We start from the raw sequence: 20,040 nt of genomic DNA, 5'->3' as shown, positions 1-20,040 counted from the left end.
TTTCATAAATTGTAGCCGAAAGCATAAAAAACCAAAGGATACTTCTTTGCTCAGAAGGCAGGAAGCGTTTCTTATTTAGTCTGTACCCTGATGAATTGGACTGATCCTGGATCTTTCAGTACATCACTGTAATGAATGAAATATTACTGATTCAAACTGTGATCAAACCTTCATTATCTTTATATTCCTCTTTCGTTTAGCTGGAAAGGACACCTTCCTGCCTTTCCTGCCAGTTGTTTTTCTCCTCTTGTGTCAGCTTGGTTACTGTACTCGACCTTTGACCTCTGAGTGAGTGCAGCGTTGTTTTCGTGTGTTTTAATTCCACATGACACCTGTTCATGGTCTGATTTAACAGCATATTTCTCCACATGCACACAGAGACATTTCTGCCTCTGTCACACAAACAGTGGACCATATATTTGTTTTTGAATATTTCATGTTGAAACTATTAAGGGACCAGTGTATTTCCTCTGCAAACACACTTAGTGCACTGAATTGTTCTGCTGTCAGCTGACATCACTGAGAGCCACCTGTCAGTCTCCTTCTGTCCTCTGAAAGTCTGAAAATTCATTTGTCATTAAAATTACTTCCAGTTAATGTCACATTACTGACAACTCAATGAAGACAAATTGGGAAGTAGAAAATCATTCATGTTGCAATATTTATTCTATTCCATCAAATTAGAACAATAAATATTAAAGTGGGACTGCTGTTGGTTAGGATACAATGTTAAAAATAATCAAATGAAACACAGCAGCTTCTCTGACTGTGGTAATACAAATTTAAATATGTGAAAAAGGCAGGTAACACTGATCCTTGAATATTTTATTTATATAGATCAATACATTTATTGACTAGTAATGGCCTAAAAACACAGCACTGTCTTCCTATGTTCATATATTCCAATCAGCACTTCAGGAACTATCTGAAGTCTGCATTAACCACGTAGCAATCCTGCATTCTGAACCTCCGGTGACACAACTCTCCATTCAGCAACTCTGCTTTCTGAGCTCATGTAACCATGGTAAACATCCAATAAGCTCCTCTGTAACCAACCAAACACTCTCTCACTGTCTGCACCTGTGCTTTGCTCCCGCCTGCCTTTTGTTTGCAGGTAGTTCCCAGTGTATAAACTGTCCTCTTTTTTTCTGTGCCTGCTTTGGATTTCTGTTTTATGGACGTTGTTTCCTAATTTTTGAGTTTTGCATTTGGACCAATAAATGCTCCTTTTTGTCACTTTCTTCCTGCCTCTCTATCTTCCACCGCGGTTATCTCTAAATGTATTTATTCTTCCATTGCTTTCAGTTCATTATTTTATAATGTGTATTGGTCTTTCAAAGCACATTGTCAATGAAAAGCACTAGAAATACATAAATGCATTTCTGATAGACTTTAAATTTACAGACAACAAGCCATGTAGTTGTTAGCTTCTATCACAACTCTGATTATAAAGCTTTTATCTTTGGGTATATTTTTTTTCTCCTTTTAAAGGGAGGCTAACAGTTTCTTCTGCTTCCCGTATTTGTATTAAGCTTGGGTAAATATATCCTAGGTGTCGCTATACAGAGAATATGCTGCACTGTTAAGTATACTGAGGACATATACAGCATGTCCTGGAGAAGCTCTTTCTCTACAGTCATTCTCTCCATACCTGAGTGTGTCCAGTCTCCAGTGTCGATGCTTCAGTCCAGCTGACAATTGCCTCAACCCTGATCACCCTGGATGATTGTAGCTCAGGTCCAACTCTCTCAGATGGGAGGGGTTGGAGCTCAGAGCTGAAACCAGGTAAGTACAGCCTTCCTCTGTGATCAGACAGCCTGACAGACTGCAGACACACAAAGCAATAATCCATATGTTAAAAATAATTGTCTGTTTTTCAGATACATTTACATCTATTTACATCCATTCAATTTAATTGAAGTTTATTTATAAGTAACATTTCCCAGCAGACAACAACAGTCATCTCAAGTTTTTTTTTTAGAGTGTAAGGTAACACCCAACAATATTAGAGAGAAAGCTCATGCTATTAGACAATCCACTGTGAACAGTGGTGATGGTGGGAAGAAGGAACTCCCTTTTACCAAAAGGGTAAAAACAGCTCCAGGACTACCTACTTACATCTACCATGACTGCAGGGTAGGGGGGCACAGAGAAGAGTTGAATACAGTGACAAAAGAACAAATCACAAACTAAGGAGAAAGTTAAGGACATGCAATAGTGACACACAGTGATCCAGCTTTAACTATAAGCTTTATTAAAAACACATTTTGAAGCTTGTCTTAAAGGTAGTCATCTTTTTTTCCATTTTGAGAATTCGACATTAAATAAATACATTAGAAAATTTTTAAATTCTGGATATTTCATTCCAAATGAAAAAAGTCACACAACATCAGTATAACCTCCAGAAGAAAATATTTAGATCAAGACATTTCTATGACAGCTTACCTTTAATTTTAGCTCTAAATGTGGAGATCAGTTGTTCTTAACAATGCTTTGTGATAAGCATATGAAATTTTTCATTTAACAAAAAAGAAAAACATGAAAAAGAAATTACTATGATTTTTTTTTAGATAAATAAATCTGAGCCTAATAATCCAGCCAAAGCTAAATAAAAAATAAATAAATCAGTAGACAGCTCTATAAAGGTTAGCTGTTTATACAATAACATAAATATCACATTTTCAATTAACGTTAGTGGAAAAGTTTCAGTCCTGACCTCAGAGTTTCCAGTTCACTGTGTGGATTCTTTAATCCAGCAGTCAGCAGTTTCACTCCTGAATCCTGCAGGTCATTGTTACCTAGGTCCAGCTCTCTCAGACTAGAGGACTGGGAGCTTAAAACTGTGGACAGAGCTTCGCAGCTTCTCTCTGACAAGTCACAGTAATTCAGTCTGAAAAAAAAATAAGGATGAAAAATATTATAAAACAGACAAACAAAAAAGAACATTATTACTCTGAACAAAGCTGTGTTTCACAATATAAAATTTAATGAATCATTAAATCACAGTCATTCATTTCTGAGTTGTCTTTTACTTAAGCTATCAATGTCCCATAATAATCCAATTAAAGGATTCCTGTCCATCCAGGCTCCTGAACATGAAGCTGATGAGATCATATATTGTGAGGGCTGATGGAGATGATGATGGAGATTTGAATCCAGGAGTGAGTGAAAGCATCACTGTGAAAGATCAACGTGAGAATACATCTTTACCCAGAAAGAAAACCAGTCTGAATGTCTGATGCTCTTGTTCTCTTGTTATAAAGATGTGGTCACTGCTTGCAGCTGTAGTGTAGCTGGCTTGCTTGTTAGCTGGAAGCTAACTCAGGAAATGTGATGTTAAACTGTGTCAACCACTTTCAAATCTGCTCTACCCCTCAGCCTCTCTGTAACTATTTTTTTTCTTATCAACTAGGAAACCTTTGTTTTCGAGACTCAGCAGCAGACAAGAATAAAAAAAAGAAATATTTCTACTTCTGTAGTTTTCTCTGGTCCTCTCTCCAATCAGACCAGGAGTGACATGTTTAGCCGAATGTTTTCCTTAAATTGCTGTCTGTCTGAGTGGTGTCCAAAAACAATGTGGCCTCATATATGTTTGGGAAACTTTCTGGCAGAAACCTGGTCATGTTAGGAGAGACCGCTTCCATCCCACATTGGATTCGGCAGCTCTCTCTTTTTAGAAATTTGACAACATTTATTAAACCCCCCAAAACGTGACTATCCAGAGTTAGGATGAGGAACCAGAGCTGCAGTCTTGCACACATCTCTACAGCTTTTCTCCTCCCGTTATCCCCCCAAAACCCCATCACCTTAGAGACTGTGTCAGCTCCCGAAAACAATTTAAACATAAAATATCGCAGAGAAAGAACAACATATGATCCCTAATTGCACCAAAGAGTAAAACACTGAAATGTGGATTACTAAACATTAGGTCTCTCTCTTCCAAGTCTCTGTAAGTATATGAGTTAATAATTGATCAGCAAATCAATTTACTTTGCCTTACAGAAACCTGGTTACAGCAGGGTGATTATGTTAGTGTAGTGGCAATTCCTTTTGTTTGACAAACCAAACATCCCACAATTAAAAGTCCACAAGCCACTGCTGCACTGAGATAATATTTCATATGCAGGCAAAAGAAGTCCACTGTCCAAATTTGAAAGTTGTGTTTTTATGGTTTATTTATCCAGTTTGTCAAGAAATAACAAGATCCATTTTTTTTTTTGTTACTTCCTGCTGCTTCTCCTGCTCTGGTAAAAAAAAAAAAACCCATAGGCCCACCCCAGTACATGCTGCTCCTATACCAGTCTCTTTATTTATAGAAACAAAATGGCCCTACAGCTCATATTGACTAATTTAACAAGGTAAACACCAAAACAAACAAAACATTGAAACAAATATTAACCTACAAATAAACTTGTAAATAAACCCCAAAACATAAGTAAACTAAAAACAAACTTTAACAAATTTCAAAAATAATAAAAAATAAAGAACAAATAGCTCCAACAGTTAGTTTAAATGACTCAACACACCCGAGTCATTCTAATCATCAGAAACCTTGAAGCACAGGCTGAGGAGGCTGCGTGGCAGCAAATTTCCACACCAGCCTATCGGTCAACGAAAGACCAAGACAGACTTTTAATTCATTTGAAAGCCTGATGCTTAGCCTTGTACAGCCCAGCTGTAAAACTCAAAAAACAGTCTTATTTGTTATCATCTATCGTCCACCTGGGCCTTACACAGAGTTTCTGGCTGATTTTTTTTTTTTTTCTTTTTATCTGATTTAGTGCTCAGCTCAGATAAAATAATTATTGTGGGTGATTTTAACATCGATGTAGATGCTAAAAATGACAGCCTCAACATGGCATTTAATCTGTTAATAGACTCAATTAGCTTCTTTCAAATATGTAAAAGAACCCACCCACCACTTTTTTTTTTTAACTTTTTATTTTGTACTTTTTCCAATTTTATAGTACATGCAAACAAAAATATGAAAAAAAGAACACGAAAGAAACAAACTAAAAAAAAATAAAGGACACCTAATCTGTGGAAGAGGGGATAAGGAAAAACAAAACAAAAAAAACAACGAGGAGAGGTCCCTGCCTTATGGGGCTGAGTGAGTCTTATAAGCTATCCATTTTGTCCACTGTTTTCGGTGTTTGTCAGATTTCAGTCTCAAAGTGTAGGTCATTTTCTCCATTATATATATGTCCTCGATTACATCAGTCCATTCTTCCAATTTTAAAGGGTCACTTTTCAGCCAGTTTTTTGTTATTACCTTTTTGCTTGACAACAACATAATTTTAAACAAGTAATGGTCCTCCTTTCTTACATTTTCCCATATTCCAAAATACATTACTCGTGCCTCACACAGCACGTCATACCCCAGCACTTTCGTCATTGTTACCGCAATGCTTTCCCAGCAAGGTTTGATATTTTTACACTTCCAAAACACATGAGAATGATTGGCGTCCCAGTCTCCACATAATCTCCAGCATTGTTGGGGTGTTTTCAGCTGCTTGCTTTTGATATAAGGAGTAATAAAGAACCTAATCACATTTTTCCAGCCATATTTTCTCCATCGTCTAGAGCTAGTGGAATTATGCTGTGTGAGACATACGGATCGCCAGTCATCCTCTGACAACTCAAGATGTAATTCCGATTCCCACTTTTGTTTGATATATAATGTTTCATTCCTATTCAAATTTTGCAGGCCATTATATAATTTCGATAAAATTCTTGATGGAGGATTTTTATATGCACCTGTTATTATTTCTATTATATGGCTTCCTTCTCTCAAGAACTTCTTCCTAATTTCTGTATTGTAAAAATGTCTTAATTGAAAATACCTAAATAACTCTGATTTATCCGGTCTAAATTGTCTCTGTAGATTCTCGAAGGATTTGAATGTTGTCCCGTCTATTAATGTACATATTGCTGTAATTCCTTTATTGACCCGTCTTAAAAATGTACTATCCCATTGTCCACTTTGGAATTTTCGAGAATATGCAGGCCAAATCAGCAATTTACAGTCTTCTATAATTCTATATTTCTTCACTATAATCCACCAGAGTTTAATAGTGAATTCAGTAATGAGATTTGTGTTCGTAGACTGGATAGTTTCTTCTCCCAATCTTGCTTGTGGATGACATGATAAGCAATAATTTATCTCCATATGCTTCCATTTTGAGGTGTAATCCGGTGAACACCAGTAAACAATATATCTCAGCTGGGCTGCATAGAAATATTCCTTGAAATTCGGGAGGGCAAGTCCTCCTTTTTCTTTTCTTAATTGGAGTATTTTAAATCTTATTCTTGGCTTTGTCCCTTTCCAAATAAATCTACTAACTAATTTTATCCCATCTACCAAATTGTGCATCTGGTATATGGACTGGCAATGAAGTGAATAGATACAGTAGTCGAGGAAGCACATTCATTTTTATTACCTCTATTCTTGAGCTAAGGTCCATGACAAGCGGAGCCCATTTAATCAAATCTTTTTGGATTGTATTACTAATCTTTACATAATTTGCCTCGTATAGTGTACTTATTTCACTAGTTAGATAGACACCTAAATATTTGATCTTATTTGAGTCCCATTTTAGTTTATATTCGTTTTGAATTGATTCTTTGGGGAAATAATTCAGACAGAGTACTTGAGTCTTTACGATATTTAATTTATATCCTGAGTTTTTGCCAAAATACTTTAATGCTTTAATCAACCGAGGAAAGGTCGTGTCAGGATCCTGTAGGTATATAATTATATCATCAACAAAGAGACCTATTCGTTGTTCAATTTTAGAAACTAAAACCCCTTTTAAGTCTGCACTTTGCCGTATATACTGAGCCAAAGGCTCGATATACAGATCAAAAAGGGCTGGACTCAGGCAGCAACCCTGCCTGGTTCCTCTGAAGAGCTCAAACCTGTCTGTCAGGTCCCCATTTATTTTAACTCTAGCCAATGGCCTGTGGTACAAGGATTGTATACACTCGATGAAGATACTGTTAAAGCCCATTCTCTTCAAAACAGCAAAAAGAAATATCCAAGAGACTCTATCGAAGGCCTTTTCAGCATCTAAGCTCACTAAGGCTGTTGGGATTTTCTCTTTATTAACTTCATTAATTATATGCAATGTGCGTCGTATATTATCTTGTGTCTGTCGCCCCTTAATGAACCCTGTCTGGTCTTCATCCACCAGATCTGGGAGAAACAGCTCTAAGCGTCTTGTGATTATGGATGTAAATAATTTATAATCCACATTTAAAATAGAGATTGGGCGATAAGAGTCACAGTTTTCCTTGTTTTTACCTTCTTTTGGTAAGACTGATATAATGGCCTCTTTCCAAGAGGGTGGAGTTTTAGCGTGTTTTAATGTCCAGTTAAAGGAATCTATCAAAATAGGAGCCAAAACCTCTTTAAAAGTCTTATACCACTCATTGGGATACCCATCACTCCCTGGACTTTTATTAGATTTCAATCTCCTTATTGCCTTATCCAGTTCTTCCTTAGTGATTGGTTTAGTTAAAAATTCATTTTGAGTTGTCCCAATAGAAGGAAGGTCTAACTGATCCAAGTACTCTTCAATTTCTTGTCTGTTTTTCTGGTCGGGTTGATTATACAATGTTTTATAATATTTTTGAAAGGCATTTTTTATCTGTATTGGTTCATATAATAGTTCCTTGGTGTTTGGATCTCTAATCTTATTAACTGCATTACTTATTTGTATTGATTTTAACCGTTTAGCCAGTAATTGGTTGCTTTGGAACCAGACTCATAAAATGTTTGTTTCGTGAATCTCAGTTTCTTTTCTATTTCCTCCATAGACAGATCGCTTAGTTGTTTTCTTACATCTTTAATGCTTTCAGCCAAGTCGGCACTCAAATCTGTATGCTGTTTTTTTTCTAAATCCCTTAATTGTTGTTCTAATTTGAATTGTGTGAGCTTTTTCATTTTTTTGATATGGGTAGTCCTTGATATCAGATACCCTCGGATTACTGCTTTAACAGTATCCCAAATTATTGTTGGATCCATCTGTTCATCCTTGTTGTCAGCAATACAGACTTGTAATTCTTTTTTAATCTCTTGTACCACAGATTCATTGTTAAGAATACCAGTATTTAATTTCCACAATGATTTCTTATTCTGATTATATAAGTGAATAGTCAAGTGTATGGCGTTGTGATCTGACAGATCAGCTATACCGATATTACACTCTATGACTCTATGTTTATCGCTTCTATTTATCAAAAAGAAATCTATCCTTGAGTGTACCTTATGGGTTACTGAAAAATGTGTATAGTCCTTCTCCAGAGGGTGTAATTCTCTCCATACATCGCAAAGATCCACTTCCTTTATAAGTAAATTAAGAGCCTTGGATTTATTATTTTTGCGTCTTTTTAAGCTTGTAGTATCTTTAGTATGATTTAATACACAGTTCCAGTCACCCCCACATATCAGAGTCCCTACACTAAAACTAATAATTTTTTCAGATAGTTTTTGATAGAATTTTGGGTTGCCCTCTGGAGAGGCATACACATTTATCAGAGATACCACATTATTATTAATCCTCCCTTTAACAGCAACATATCTACCATCCTTGTCACAGACTTCCTCTAGCATTTCAAAATTTACCATATTAGAAATTAAAGTGATAACTCCTCTTCGTCTGCTATTCTTACATGAGCTGTAAAAGCAATTTACATAGCCAAACTTTTTAAATTTTTCATGTTCTTCTTTTGACATATGAGTTTCTTGAATGAATATAATCTGCGCCTTGTGTCGTTTCAATTTAGATAACAACCTACTCCTTTTAACCGGATTCCCCAGACCGTTGATATTGACTGAGATAATGTTTATTTTACCTACACCACTCATGACTTGTACAATGTGCAGTAACCATCCCCTCAAATTTGAAAAAAGAAGAAAAAAACAATATTACTAAACATAAAACAAAAAATAATCAAAAACTTGCGACTCCCAATTAGTAGGAAAAAACAATCTCCCACCATGACCCCGTTGGTAGGTCTAGGCTAAAAACCTCCATAAAGGGAGGGCCCTATAAAAAGTTTGAAAACTGAAAATATTGTTCCCATCTTATAGTCCAACGTATTTACCTCCATCCGGTGTTGCCCCTCCCGTTCTTTGAATTGATGAGGCAACCCTGTGATATTCTGATCAGTGGCAGGGGAGAGATGTCCCCCGAACTAATCAACATTTCTCTGAAATTCCTCCAGCTTTTTTTTTAGCTCTCTGCCCCGGGGAGGTAATTTGCTCTCGATGGGAAATTGGGACCCGTTTCCACTCTCGACACCTTCTAATTAGCGCATCCTCCTCCTCAGATACCGCCGGGATCTGTACATCATATCTCCGCCTCTGCAACTCCAAAGCCGCATCTCGTGCATTGCTGTAGCTTCTGACTCCGTCCCGCCAATGGATCCGCATGCTCGTGTAGGGAGTTTGGAAGCGCACACCCGCGTCCTTTAATATCCGTTTAACTTCCCTGTATGGTTTGCACTTTTGGATAATATCTGATGCATAATCATGATCAAAATAAATCGTCTTGCCATTCACCTGGATTTGCTTCTTTTTCCAAGCTTCTCGAAGTATAAGTTCTTTCGTTGTGAATTCCTGGAAATTGATAAGAATCGGGCGTGGGAATTCTCCAGGGTGCGGTTTCTGTATGGGGATACGATGGGCCCGCTGGATCTTGAGTTCCAGCCCATCTGGTATAGGTATTTCGTGCTGTAGCAACTCCGAAACAAAGTCTTGGACGGATCTCCCCTCGGCGCCTTCCTCCACTCCAAACATGCGTAATGTTATTTCTGCGGGATCTTGATTCTAGATCCACCAGCTTGTTCTGAAAAGATTTCTGTGCTTTCAAACTTTGGAGGAGCGCTTCAGTTAACTCCAGTGTCATGTCTTCTATATTTCCCACTCGGTCCTCAGCTTCCCTCACTCTCTCCGACAGAGTTTATATGTCCTCCTTTATCTTATCGAGTTTGCCGCCCAGTTCCTACTGTAGCGTGTTGATGTCTTCTCTCTGCCTTTCGTTATCTTGTTTCATTTCTAATTTTAATGAATCGATAGCTTTTAATAGCTCGCCAGCTGAGTCGCTAATTATACTGTCGGGGCTCATGCAAGCTTGTCCTGTTGCATTGTTAGTATTTATTTTTGCGGCTTTGTCCTGTCCCCTTGGCATTTTGGCCTCCTTTTGACTTATTCCTCACCAACTACGTTCGCCTTACTCAGTTGAGTTGTCTGTTAACGAGTTTTCGGTGTTTTCTATTCCTGATTGTAGGGAGCAGCCACCAAACGCGTCCACTCATTCCGCCATGACACCCGGAAGTCGTCCCCACCCACCACTTTAATCACACTCTAGATCTTGTTTTAACATATGGCATAGAAACTGAACATTTAACAGTGTTTCCTGAAAACCCTCTCCTGTCTGATCATTTCCTGATAACATTTACATTTACAATAATTGATTACACAACAGTGGGGAGTAGTTTCCATCACAGTAGATGTCTTTCTGAAAGTGCCTTAACTAAGGCAAGGCAAGGCAAGGCAAATTTATTTGTATAGCACAATTCAACAACAAGGTGATTCAAAGTGCTTTACAGAGACATTAGAAACAAAAACAAATAAAAAGCATGATTTAAAATTGATTAAAACAAGCAAACAAACAAACTAACTAAACACACACATTTCACACCTGTTCGCGCGATCTGAACCCTTATCGTAAGGGGAGCTACCAGTCCTTCTGTGGACGAGCTACTTTCTATTTTAAATTCCCTGAATTTAAAATACTCTCTAGACCCAGTCTAGACCCAGTTGGGGAGCTACCCAGAGCTCTAATCCCACACCTGTTCGCGCGATCTGAACCCTTATCGTAAGCGGAGCTACCAGTCCTTCTGTGGACGAGCTACTTTCTATTTTAAATTCCCTGAATTTAAAATACTCTCTAGACCCAGTCTAGACCCAGCTGGGGAGCTACCCAGAGCTCTAAACCCACTTAACAAACAAACAAACAAACAAAACAGCATATAAAATCAAAACAGATAAAATCAGAACAGTAGATAAAATCAGTAGTTAATGTAAGTTTTGAAATTTAAGCTTAACTAATTAACAAACAAACAAAACAGTATTTAAAATCAAAACAGATAAAATCAGAAATAGATAAGATCAGTAGTTAGTGTAAGTTTTGAAATTTAAGTTTAAAAGTGTGGATTTGGTGCTTTATTTAAATGCAGCTGAGAATAGGTGAGTCTTCAACCTGGATTTAAATAAACTGAGTGTTTCAGCTGATCTGAGGCTTTCTGGGAGTTTGTTCCAGATATAAGGAGCATAAAAGCTGAATGCAGCTTCTCCGTGTCTGGTTCTGACTCTGGGAACTGATAAAAGACCGGATCCAGATGACCTGAGGGATCTGGAAGGTTCATACTGGGTTAGGAGGTCACTGATGTATTTTGGTCCTAAACCATTCAGAGCTTTATAGGCCAGCATCAGAACTTTAAAGTCTATCCTCTGACGGACAAGCAGCCAGTGTAAAGACCTCAGAGCTGGACTGATGTGGTCCACTTTTTTGGTCTCAGTGAGGACTCGAGCAGCAGAGTTCTGAATGAGCTGTAGTTGTCTGACTGATTTTTTAGGTAGACCTGTAAAGATGCTGTTACAGTAATCAAGCCTACTAAAAATGAATGCATGGACTAGTTTTTCCAGGTCCTGTTGAGACATCAGATCTTTTATCCTTGAAATATTCTTGAGGTGATAGTAAGCTGATTTTGTTATTGTCTTAATGTGTTTTTCTAAGTTTAGGTCTGCATCCATCACTACACCCAAATTTCTCGCCTGGTTTGTGGTTTTTAGATGTATAGATTGAAGTTCTCTGGTGACCTGTAATCGTTTTTCTTTGGCGCCAAAGACTATTACTTCAGTTTTGTTTTTGTTTAGTTGGAGAAAATTGTGGCACAACCAGTCATTAATTTCCTCAATGCATTTACCAAGAGCCTGTACAGGGCCTCGGTCTCCTGGTGACATTGTGATATATATTTGTGTGTCATCTGCATAGCTGTGGTAGTTTATTTTGTTGTTCTTTATAATCTGTGCCAGTGGGAGCATGTAAATGTTAAACAGAGGGGTCCCAAGATGGAACCTTGGGGAACTCCACATGTGATACTTGTCTGCTCGGATGTGAAGTTACCTATTGATACAAAGTATTTCCTGTTTTCTAAGTATGTTTTGAACCAGTTTAGTACAGTTCCTGAAAGACCTGCCCAGTTCTCCAGTCGTTTGAGTAATATGTTGTGGTCAACTGTATCAAATGCTGCACTGAGATCCAGTAAAACTAGGACTGACATTTTTCCACTGTCTGTGTTCAGACATATGTCATTAAACACTTTTGTCAGAGCGGTTTCAGTGCTGTGGTTCTGTCTAAAACCTGACTGGAAGGCATCGTAGCAGTTATTCTGTTTTAAGAAGTAATTGAGCTGTTGAGAAACTGCTTTTTCAATGATCTTACTTAAAAATGGGAGATTTGAGATCGGCCTGTAGTTTTTCATTTGTGTCTTGTCAGGATTGTCCTTTTTCAGTATAGGTTTGATTACAGCAGTTTTTAGTGGTTCTGGAAACACACCTGACATTAAGGAAAAGTTGACGATCTGTAACAGGTCTGACTCTAAAGTCTTTGAGACCTTTTTGAAAAAACTTGTTGGCAGGACATCTAAACAGCAAGAGGAGGAGTTCAGTTGACCTAAGATGTCCTCCAGGTCTTTGCTGTTAATAGGGTGAAACTGTTTGATGGTGTTTAAACAGTTTTTCGGTGGACACAGTACATATCCTGGATCTGCTGTTGATGTACCAACTGCTTGTCTAATCTTTTGGATTTTGTCTGTGAAGAATTTGGCAAAGTCATTGCAGGCCATGGTTGAATGAAGTTCAGCTGCCACTGGCACAGGAGGGTTTGTTAGCCTGTCAACTGTAGAAAATAAGACCCGAGCATTATGGCTGTTTTTAGTGATGATGTCAGAGAAGTAGGACCTTCTTGCACTCCTCAGTTGTAAATTATAATTGTGAAGTTTCTCTTTATAGATGTCATAATGAACCTGGAGGTTTGTTTTTCTCCATCTGCGCTCAGCTTTCCTACACTCTCTTTTTTCATTTTTCACTAGTGTGGAGTTTCTCCATGGAGACTTTTTCCTTCCAGAGATAACCTTCACCTTAATGGGGGCAATAGTATCCATTACATTTAACATTTTTGCATTAAAGCTATTGACGAGCTCATTGACTGAACCTTTGGACAGGTCAGGTGTTAATGGGAAGACCTGGTTAAAGATCTCACTACTGTCTTCAGTTATACACCGTTTTGTGATCACTGCTGTTGATATATTTGTGTGGGCTGAGATTTTACTTTCAAAGAAAACACAGTAATGATCAGATAAGCCCACATCAGACACAGTAATGTTTGAAATGCTCAGGCTCTTGGAGATCAGTAGGTCAAGAGTGTGTCCTCTATTATGTGTGGCCTCTGTTACATGCTGAGTCAGCCCAAAGTTGCCCAGAGTGTTACTCAGGTCTTTAGTCCCTTTGTCCTGAGGGTTGTCCACATGGATGTTAAAATCCCCAACAATAATTACACAGTCGAAATCAACACAGATCACAGACAGCAGTTCACTGAGGTCATTAAAAAAGTCTGTGCAGTATTTGGGAGGCCTGTAAACATTAAGAAACACAACTTTGGATGGGGCCTTCAGCTGTAAAGCCACATATTCAAAAGACTGAAAACTTCCAGGAGATAGCTGCTTACATTGAAATGATTCATTAAATAAGACAGCAACCCCTCCTCCTCTCCTGCTCACCCTGGCCTCACTGATAAAACTGTAGTTAGGAGGGGTCGTCTCGATGAGAACAGCTCCACTGTTACTTTGGTCCAACCAAGTTTCAGTTAAAAACATAAAATCAAGGCTGTGCTCAGTGATTAAATCATTAATTAAAAATGTTTTCCCAGCTAAAGATCTAACGTTTAATAAAGCCAACTTAAGTGTTTTAGAGGCATTACTTGTCCCCTCGTGTTTGGGAGCAGTCTGTGGCACACAAGGTATGTTTACTATATTTAAAGATCTTTTTAGAGTGCAGCTCTCTGTGTTTTGACCAGGCCACATGTCTCCTCTGTCACCTAAAAGTACAGAGATTTTAAAACCTTCTAGTAAACAGGGTCCCAGCTTCTCCTGGGAAAAGTCACCACTGCCATAATCCTCGCAGCCCGGACCCTCCACACATCACACATCAGACTGCGGAGACAAAGCATGAAGGTGGTAAGGAGGAACTAAGGGGGGCGAGGCTGGGCAATGTGACTTCGATTGCTCTGTTGAGGGTGGGGCTCGGTGGCGAACCTTTGGCTGCTTTGGTGGGGGGTTTATGGGGGACAAAGAGGGATTGGGCCGGGGGGTAGATCTGAGCCCAGCATTGACCCGCTCCATCATCTCTTCAGTGAATTTCAGGTGTGGGGAGGAGGGAGAAAGGGAGGGGGAGGAGGGTGATGGGGGTGATGGCCTGTCAGGGGTTTGGGGGACTGGGGAAGATCCTGGTCCTGGTCGTTGGTGTTGTTGAGAGAGTTGGAGGCAAATAGGGACCCCTCTTCTTGCCTCTTCTTGCCTCAGATGTCTCTCCTTTCTGAGGCTCTTCCCGGGTGGGGGCAGATGGAGCTCCTCCTCAAGGTTTCTGCTGGGCTTTGTCTGTTCTTGGAGTACTGTTTGTTCCTCTTTATGAGATAACTCCTCGTTTATCTCAGCCTTGGCACCAAGCACAGATGGATGACGTATGGAATAAAACAAGTTGGAGGTGAACAGTTTCACCCCTGACTTGTTAAAATTAAATCCATTTGCTTTAAACAGATGCCTGCGTTCCCAAAAAATATTAAAGTTGTTGATAAAATGCACTGAGTGGTCAGCACATGCTGATATAAGCCATTTATTCAGTGTAAACAACCTGCTGAATCTCTCGTCTCCTCCTCTGACCGGCGGTACAGGCCCACTGATGAATACAGCTGCATTCAGAGAGTTTACAGTGTTTAATAATCCAATAAAGTCCCGTTTCAGAACCTCCGATTGTTGTTTGGACACATCGTTTGACCCTGTATGCAGGACAATGTTTGTCACAGTTGGATATTCATCTGCAATTTGAAGAATTCTCTCCTTCAGGATGTTGACCATATCGTTAGGAAAGCAGAGGACTTTAGTGTTCTTACCGCACATCCTTTGTACATCCTTTACGGCAGAGTCACCCACAATCAGCGTTTCAGGCCTAGCCTTTAGCTTTCCCCGTGAATTTTCAGGCCTTACTTCGCTACTTTTAGATGGATGGTTGTCCGATATAGATCCAGGGTCCTTTGATAGTGGAGCAAATCTGTTCTGCAGTTTCACATTCAGTTGTTTTGAAGGTTTGTTGTTAACCTTCCTATTCACGGTTGTCCAGTCCTGTTTCCTCTCGTATACAGGGGTAGAAGAGCTTCTCTGTCTCGTAGGAAGTGAAGGCCAGTCGGTTTCAGAGATTTCAGCTCGCTGTGCCCTGCCTGTGATACGTCCTCCCCCTTCCAGGAGACATGATTTATGTCTTGGTTTTGCACCAAGACAGTCCAAGGGGGGATTATCGCTTGAGGATTTATAATAGTGCACAAAGTCTACTTTCTTGGTCATGTTATCTGTGCTCCTTAGCTGTGTGCTAGCTTGCTCATCCCCATTGTTTTGAGTCAAAGGCAAGGTTGTTTCATTTCCACACAGTCCATTTACCTCCACGTTTACTTCTAAGCGATGAATTTTTGTCTCCAGTGCTGCAATCTTCTGCAGGAGGCTGTGGTAGTCACCTGTGGAGAGGGAAGGCATCTTGTTGCTAGTTAGCCTAGCGGTTAGCACCTTTCTAGGCTATTGAGGCTGCTCGGTGCCCAGACGCTGTAATCAGGCTTCAGCTGTGTCTAGGCCACAGACACACGGAGCGCTGAGGATAAGGTAACTATAAAAATGTTGCTGTTTCTGTTAAGAACACTTTAGTCCTAATGATCTATAAGTGTCCAGAAGCTATCGCAGGTAAGCTCATACGGAAAAAAGGGAAAAAATCAGCATAAAAATCGGTAAAAATCAATAAAAGAAGCAAAGCATTTAGAGAGCAAAGAGATGAAGCGTCCACACTCACAAAGGGGGAGGAGCAAACTAAGTTTAAGGATATAATCCCCTCCATTGTTTTTGTCTTCGGTGCCCTGTACCAACACACTGTCACAGCACAGCTACCTGAACACTACTCCAACAGAGGTCGATTGTCTTGTTAATAATTTTACTCCTTCACCCCATACTCACATCAGAGCCTCAAATCAAAAGTACTTAACTTCCTTGTATAACTCTAATATATGCACCTTAAAGTTAAGCTGGAGAGGAAATGGCACCTCACTCACAAAGAAGATCATCATTTAGCCTGGAAAAATAGTTTGCCGCTTTATAAAAATTAAAACAAAAACCTTCTCCATGAATCTAGAATATCTTGCTATTCATCTCTGATTGAAGAAAATCAGAACAACCCTAGGTTTCTTTTCAGCATTGTTGCCAGGCTGACAAAAAGTCAGAGCTCTGTTGAGCCAACCATTCCTTTATTGTTAACTAGTAATGACTTCATGAACTTCTTTACGAATAAAATTTTAATCATTAGAGAAAAAATTACTCAAATTATGTCACAGATGTAACATTATCTACATCTACTTTCAGTACCATATTTACAAACTTTCTCTCCAATTGATCTTTCTGAGTTAACTTCAATAATTACCTTCTACCAAAATCTCCAATCTTCCTTTTATCTCAAAAAATCTTTCACACACAAAAGTTAATTATTGAGTCTCACAGGGTTCAGTGCTAGGACCAATTCTGTTTTTGTAGTTGAGATTTAATGTACTGAGTGAGTTGCAGGGAACTTTTTTTAAACTGTATTTTACTTATAATTTTTATTTCAATTTGATTTTTGTAATACTAAGGTGCCATGTGTTGCTGTTTTTTTCAGGGCATTAATCAGTGGGACACCACTAGTAAGCATGTTGCATGCGTGGGGGTTGGCGGGAGTTGCATGGACTCCACACTTGTACTCTCTATACTGAATCATAAGTTTTAATTTGGTGTATTTTGCTTCACTATTAACTCTTAATTCCAAAATTCAAAAATGCTTTTTAATTCCTTTGAATGAGGAAACTAGTAATGTAAACTGCCTTATTTATCAGTTATACCACCCCATTCATGTGTCTTTCACTTGTGCTAAATGGGGATAAAGAGAAGCCTGCTGCTGTGTATATCTACTTTTTTTGCTACTGCATTTTGTCATTTACATTTGTGTAAATGTTTGAGTCAGGTTATAGATGTTGTTTTATTTGTACAATGAGGTCACCATCTAAGGCTGCATATTAAATAGTATTTTTAGCCACATTGGGAAATCTTATTTTTCTTCCAGCTCAAAAGCCGCAACATAAATGTGGAGACTAACACCAGAATTTCACAGAGAAGAGGTTTTATTTTAAATTATATAATAAGCTAGCTAAAGTAGCTGATACCACTAAGGCAAATACTGGTGTGCCTTCCTGAAAGCCTGCCTTTATCCACACCTCACCAGGTATGGTCAGTTAGCAACAGCTGAACACTGTTGCACTGCCACTGCAAACAGGTTAGTGGCTGCAGAGGGGTGTAACATCCCCGCCCTCAAAAGGGTTCCTTTAGGACCCTTAAATGAATTAACAAGACCCTCTGGAATTGTTTTATTCCTGATCTTCCAAACCTGAAAGAACAGAAAAAACTAGGAGAAGCACAGTGTTCACATTCAACAAATAATATTCTAATAGACCAGTTAAAGTAAAAGGCAACCTTGCATACAAGTTTGAGCCAAAGCACATACTTGAGCATTTTACCATCAGATGTCTTACCACACAAAACTAAGTGCTCACATTACTTTCGTTGACATCTTCATTCTTAATTGCCCCTTGGGGATAAATAAAGTCTTTCTGATTCTGATTCTGATGAGGATCTCAAGTTGCCACACTGAACACACAAACAGTAACATGTGACCAACACAAGGTGCACAACAGCCACAAACTCAAAAGGATTACACAAACTGCTACAAACAAACTGAAAGGAGCAGTGGATATTCATAGTCAAGTGATCTGTTGTGTCCACCACACAAATGGCCGCATACAATTGGCCCTATACCACAACAAGTTACTTTAATCCACAAAATTAAGTAAAGCAAGCATACTAGTGACCAACCACAAATGGAGAGCTTGTCCACACAATGATCACATCAAGGACCGGCTCAGCAGCCCACAGTGTTATTGCCTTCACCTGGCCAACAACACTCACAAGTGATCCAACTAAAGTAGCCAGTCTCTACAACACTAAAGGTCACAGCATAAAACGATCACCTCCCCATTTGGCATCCATAAATACTGATATACTAGATGTACACACATGGTTTACAGACTCTACTCCCTTAGCTATAAAAAGACTATAACTAATGAATCTCCAAAACTTGATTCTGCTCATCTGGACGTAGCGTTTTGTGGGAGAAATGTTTCGTCACACATCCAAGTGACTTCTTCAGTCTCAGCTGACTGCAGGTTTCCCCAATCGTATAAACAGTACATTTGCATAATGACTGAAACCAGCCCACTGAAGGAACAATGGGCTGGGAGGTCAGTTCCTTAATCTTAATTATGCAAATTCTCATGACCATTAAGGTCCATGTATAGGTATATATATATATATATATATATATATATATATATATATATATATATATATATATGTATGTATGCATGCATTTGTGGCCACTTCCAGGCAGCCTACAGTGTTTCATAATAACAAATAAACCCAAACAAAAATAATGCAGTTCACGTGACCTTTCCAAGTGCGCGTGAACCCACTATTTGAACCCCGGAACACCATACCATCAGCTTGCATAACCACTCGTATAATCGGCGATCACAGGGAGTCTACACGACTGGCTTTATTAAAGGTAAGTGGAAAAAATATGTTGGCCACCCTCTGTGCCACTCAAAGCATACCTCTCACCTCTGTTTAACTGCCCAGTCGACAAAAAGACGCGCAGCCATGGTAACCCAGCGCAACAAGTGTGAAATCTAATGGTGGTGTTGCGTGTATGTGCTTATTTACTTATCTCACATAAGTATTTATCTCTGGGTACCTTCAAAAGTTTTTAACCCAATGGCAAACTGTACATTTTTTGAATGAACATAAAAATATCATGGAAAGGACACACACACACACACACACACACACACACACACACACACACACACACACTTAACCTACCATTTGGTTTATTTAGTTGTCAGACGGCCTTATGATTTTAGGTTTGCACAGGGTAGAAGGCAAGCCAGTCTTCGGACAAGTCGCAAAATCATCAAAAACAAGGCGTTTTCTAATACCCTCGTATGCAGTGTTGAGCTTATCCCTCTTGATGGCGTCGTCAATCTGGCTAAACAGACGCAGCATAGCTCTCCAGTCGCACCACTGTATAAAAACATGTCCTTAAACCATGTAGTGCGCTCTTCTATGCTTAGAGGGTAAGGATTTAACCTCCAGTTTTCAACCCCTCTGGCAGCAATAAGACTTTCCCCGTCATCACATACATTGAGAAAAATAAAGTCATCGGGGCTGCGGTTGAAACGATTAGCCTCGACCCAGTAAAGCTCAGGGCCTGTCGGACTGTTCCACTGGGAAACATACAGCATCTCTGGGAAGCCCACATTGTCCAAGTCCGCACAAACAACAGTGCGAAAGAGTTTCCAGTTTTTAGTAGACATGGCTTGTGATTCCCCCCAAAGCATTCCCTCACCACAATCTACATGAAACATAACTGCTCCACTGGTATATTTAACGGTATACACATACCATTTACTGCCTCGATATTCTAACTTAAATTCAGTCCCATCTACGACATTTTCACAGCGTTGTTTTTTACAATGAGGGCCCCGGGTGCATACGCCTGTAGACGTACCTAGAGCGGCT

The 20,040-nt window shown here is 39.1% G+C and overlaps 1 long non-coding RNA gene across 1 annotated transcript in view; it reads left to right on the top strand.

Annotated features, from left to right (window-relative positions):
- LOC120746458 overlaps window positions 1-12,048 on the top strand; it is a 22,378-nt gene extending 10,330 nt beyond the window's left edge. Inside the window, exons 2-3 of the long non-coding RNA XR_005698858.1 lie at window positions 1,984-1,989; window positions 12,010-12,048. This is a non-coding gene — a long non-coding RNA (uncharacterized LOC120746458). The remainder of the gene's footprint in view (window positions 1-1,983; window positions 1,990-12,009) is intronic.
- The last annotated feature ends 7,992 nt before the right edge of the window (window positions 12,049-20,040 follow it).

The sequence above is a fragment of the Simochromis diagramma genome, unplaced genomic scaffold, assembly GCF_900408965.1.
Source record: "Simochromis diagramma unplaced genomic scaffold, fSimDia1.1 OVJJ01000386.1, whole genome shotgun sequence".
NCBI classification, from domain to species: Eukaryota; Metazoa; Chordata; class Actinopteri; order Cichliformes; family Cichlidae; genus Simochromis; species Simochromis diagramma.
The sequence above is the reverse complement of the archived record's forward strand: the minus strand, read 5'-3'. Positions and strand labels throughout refer to the sequence as shown.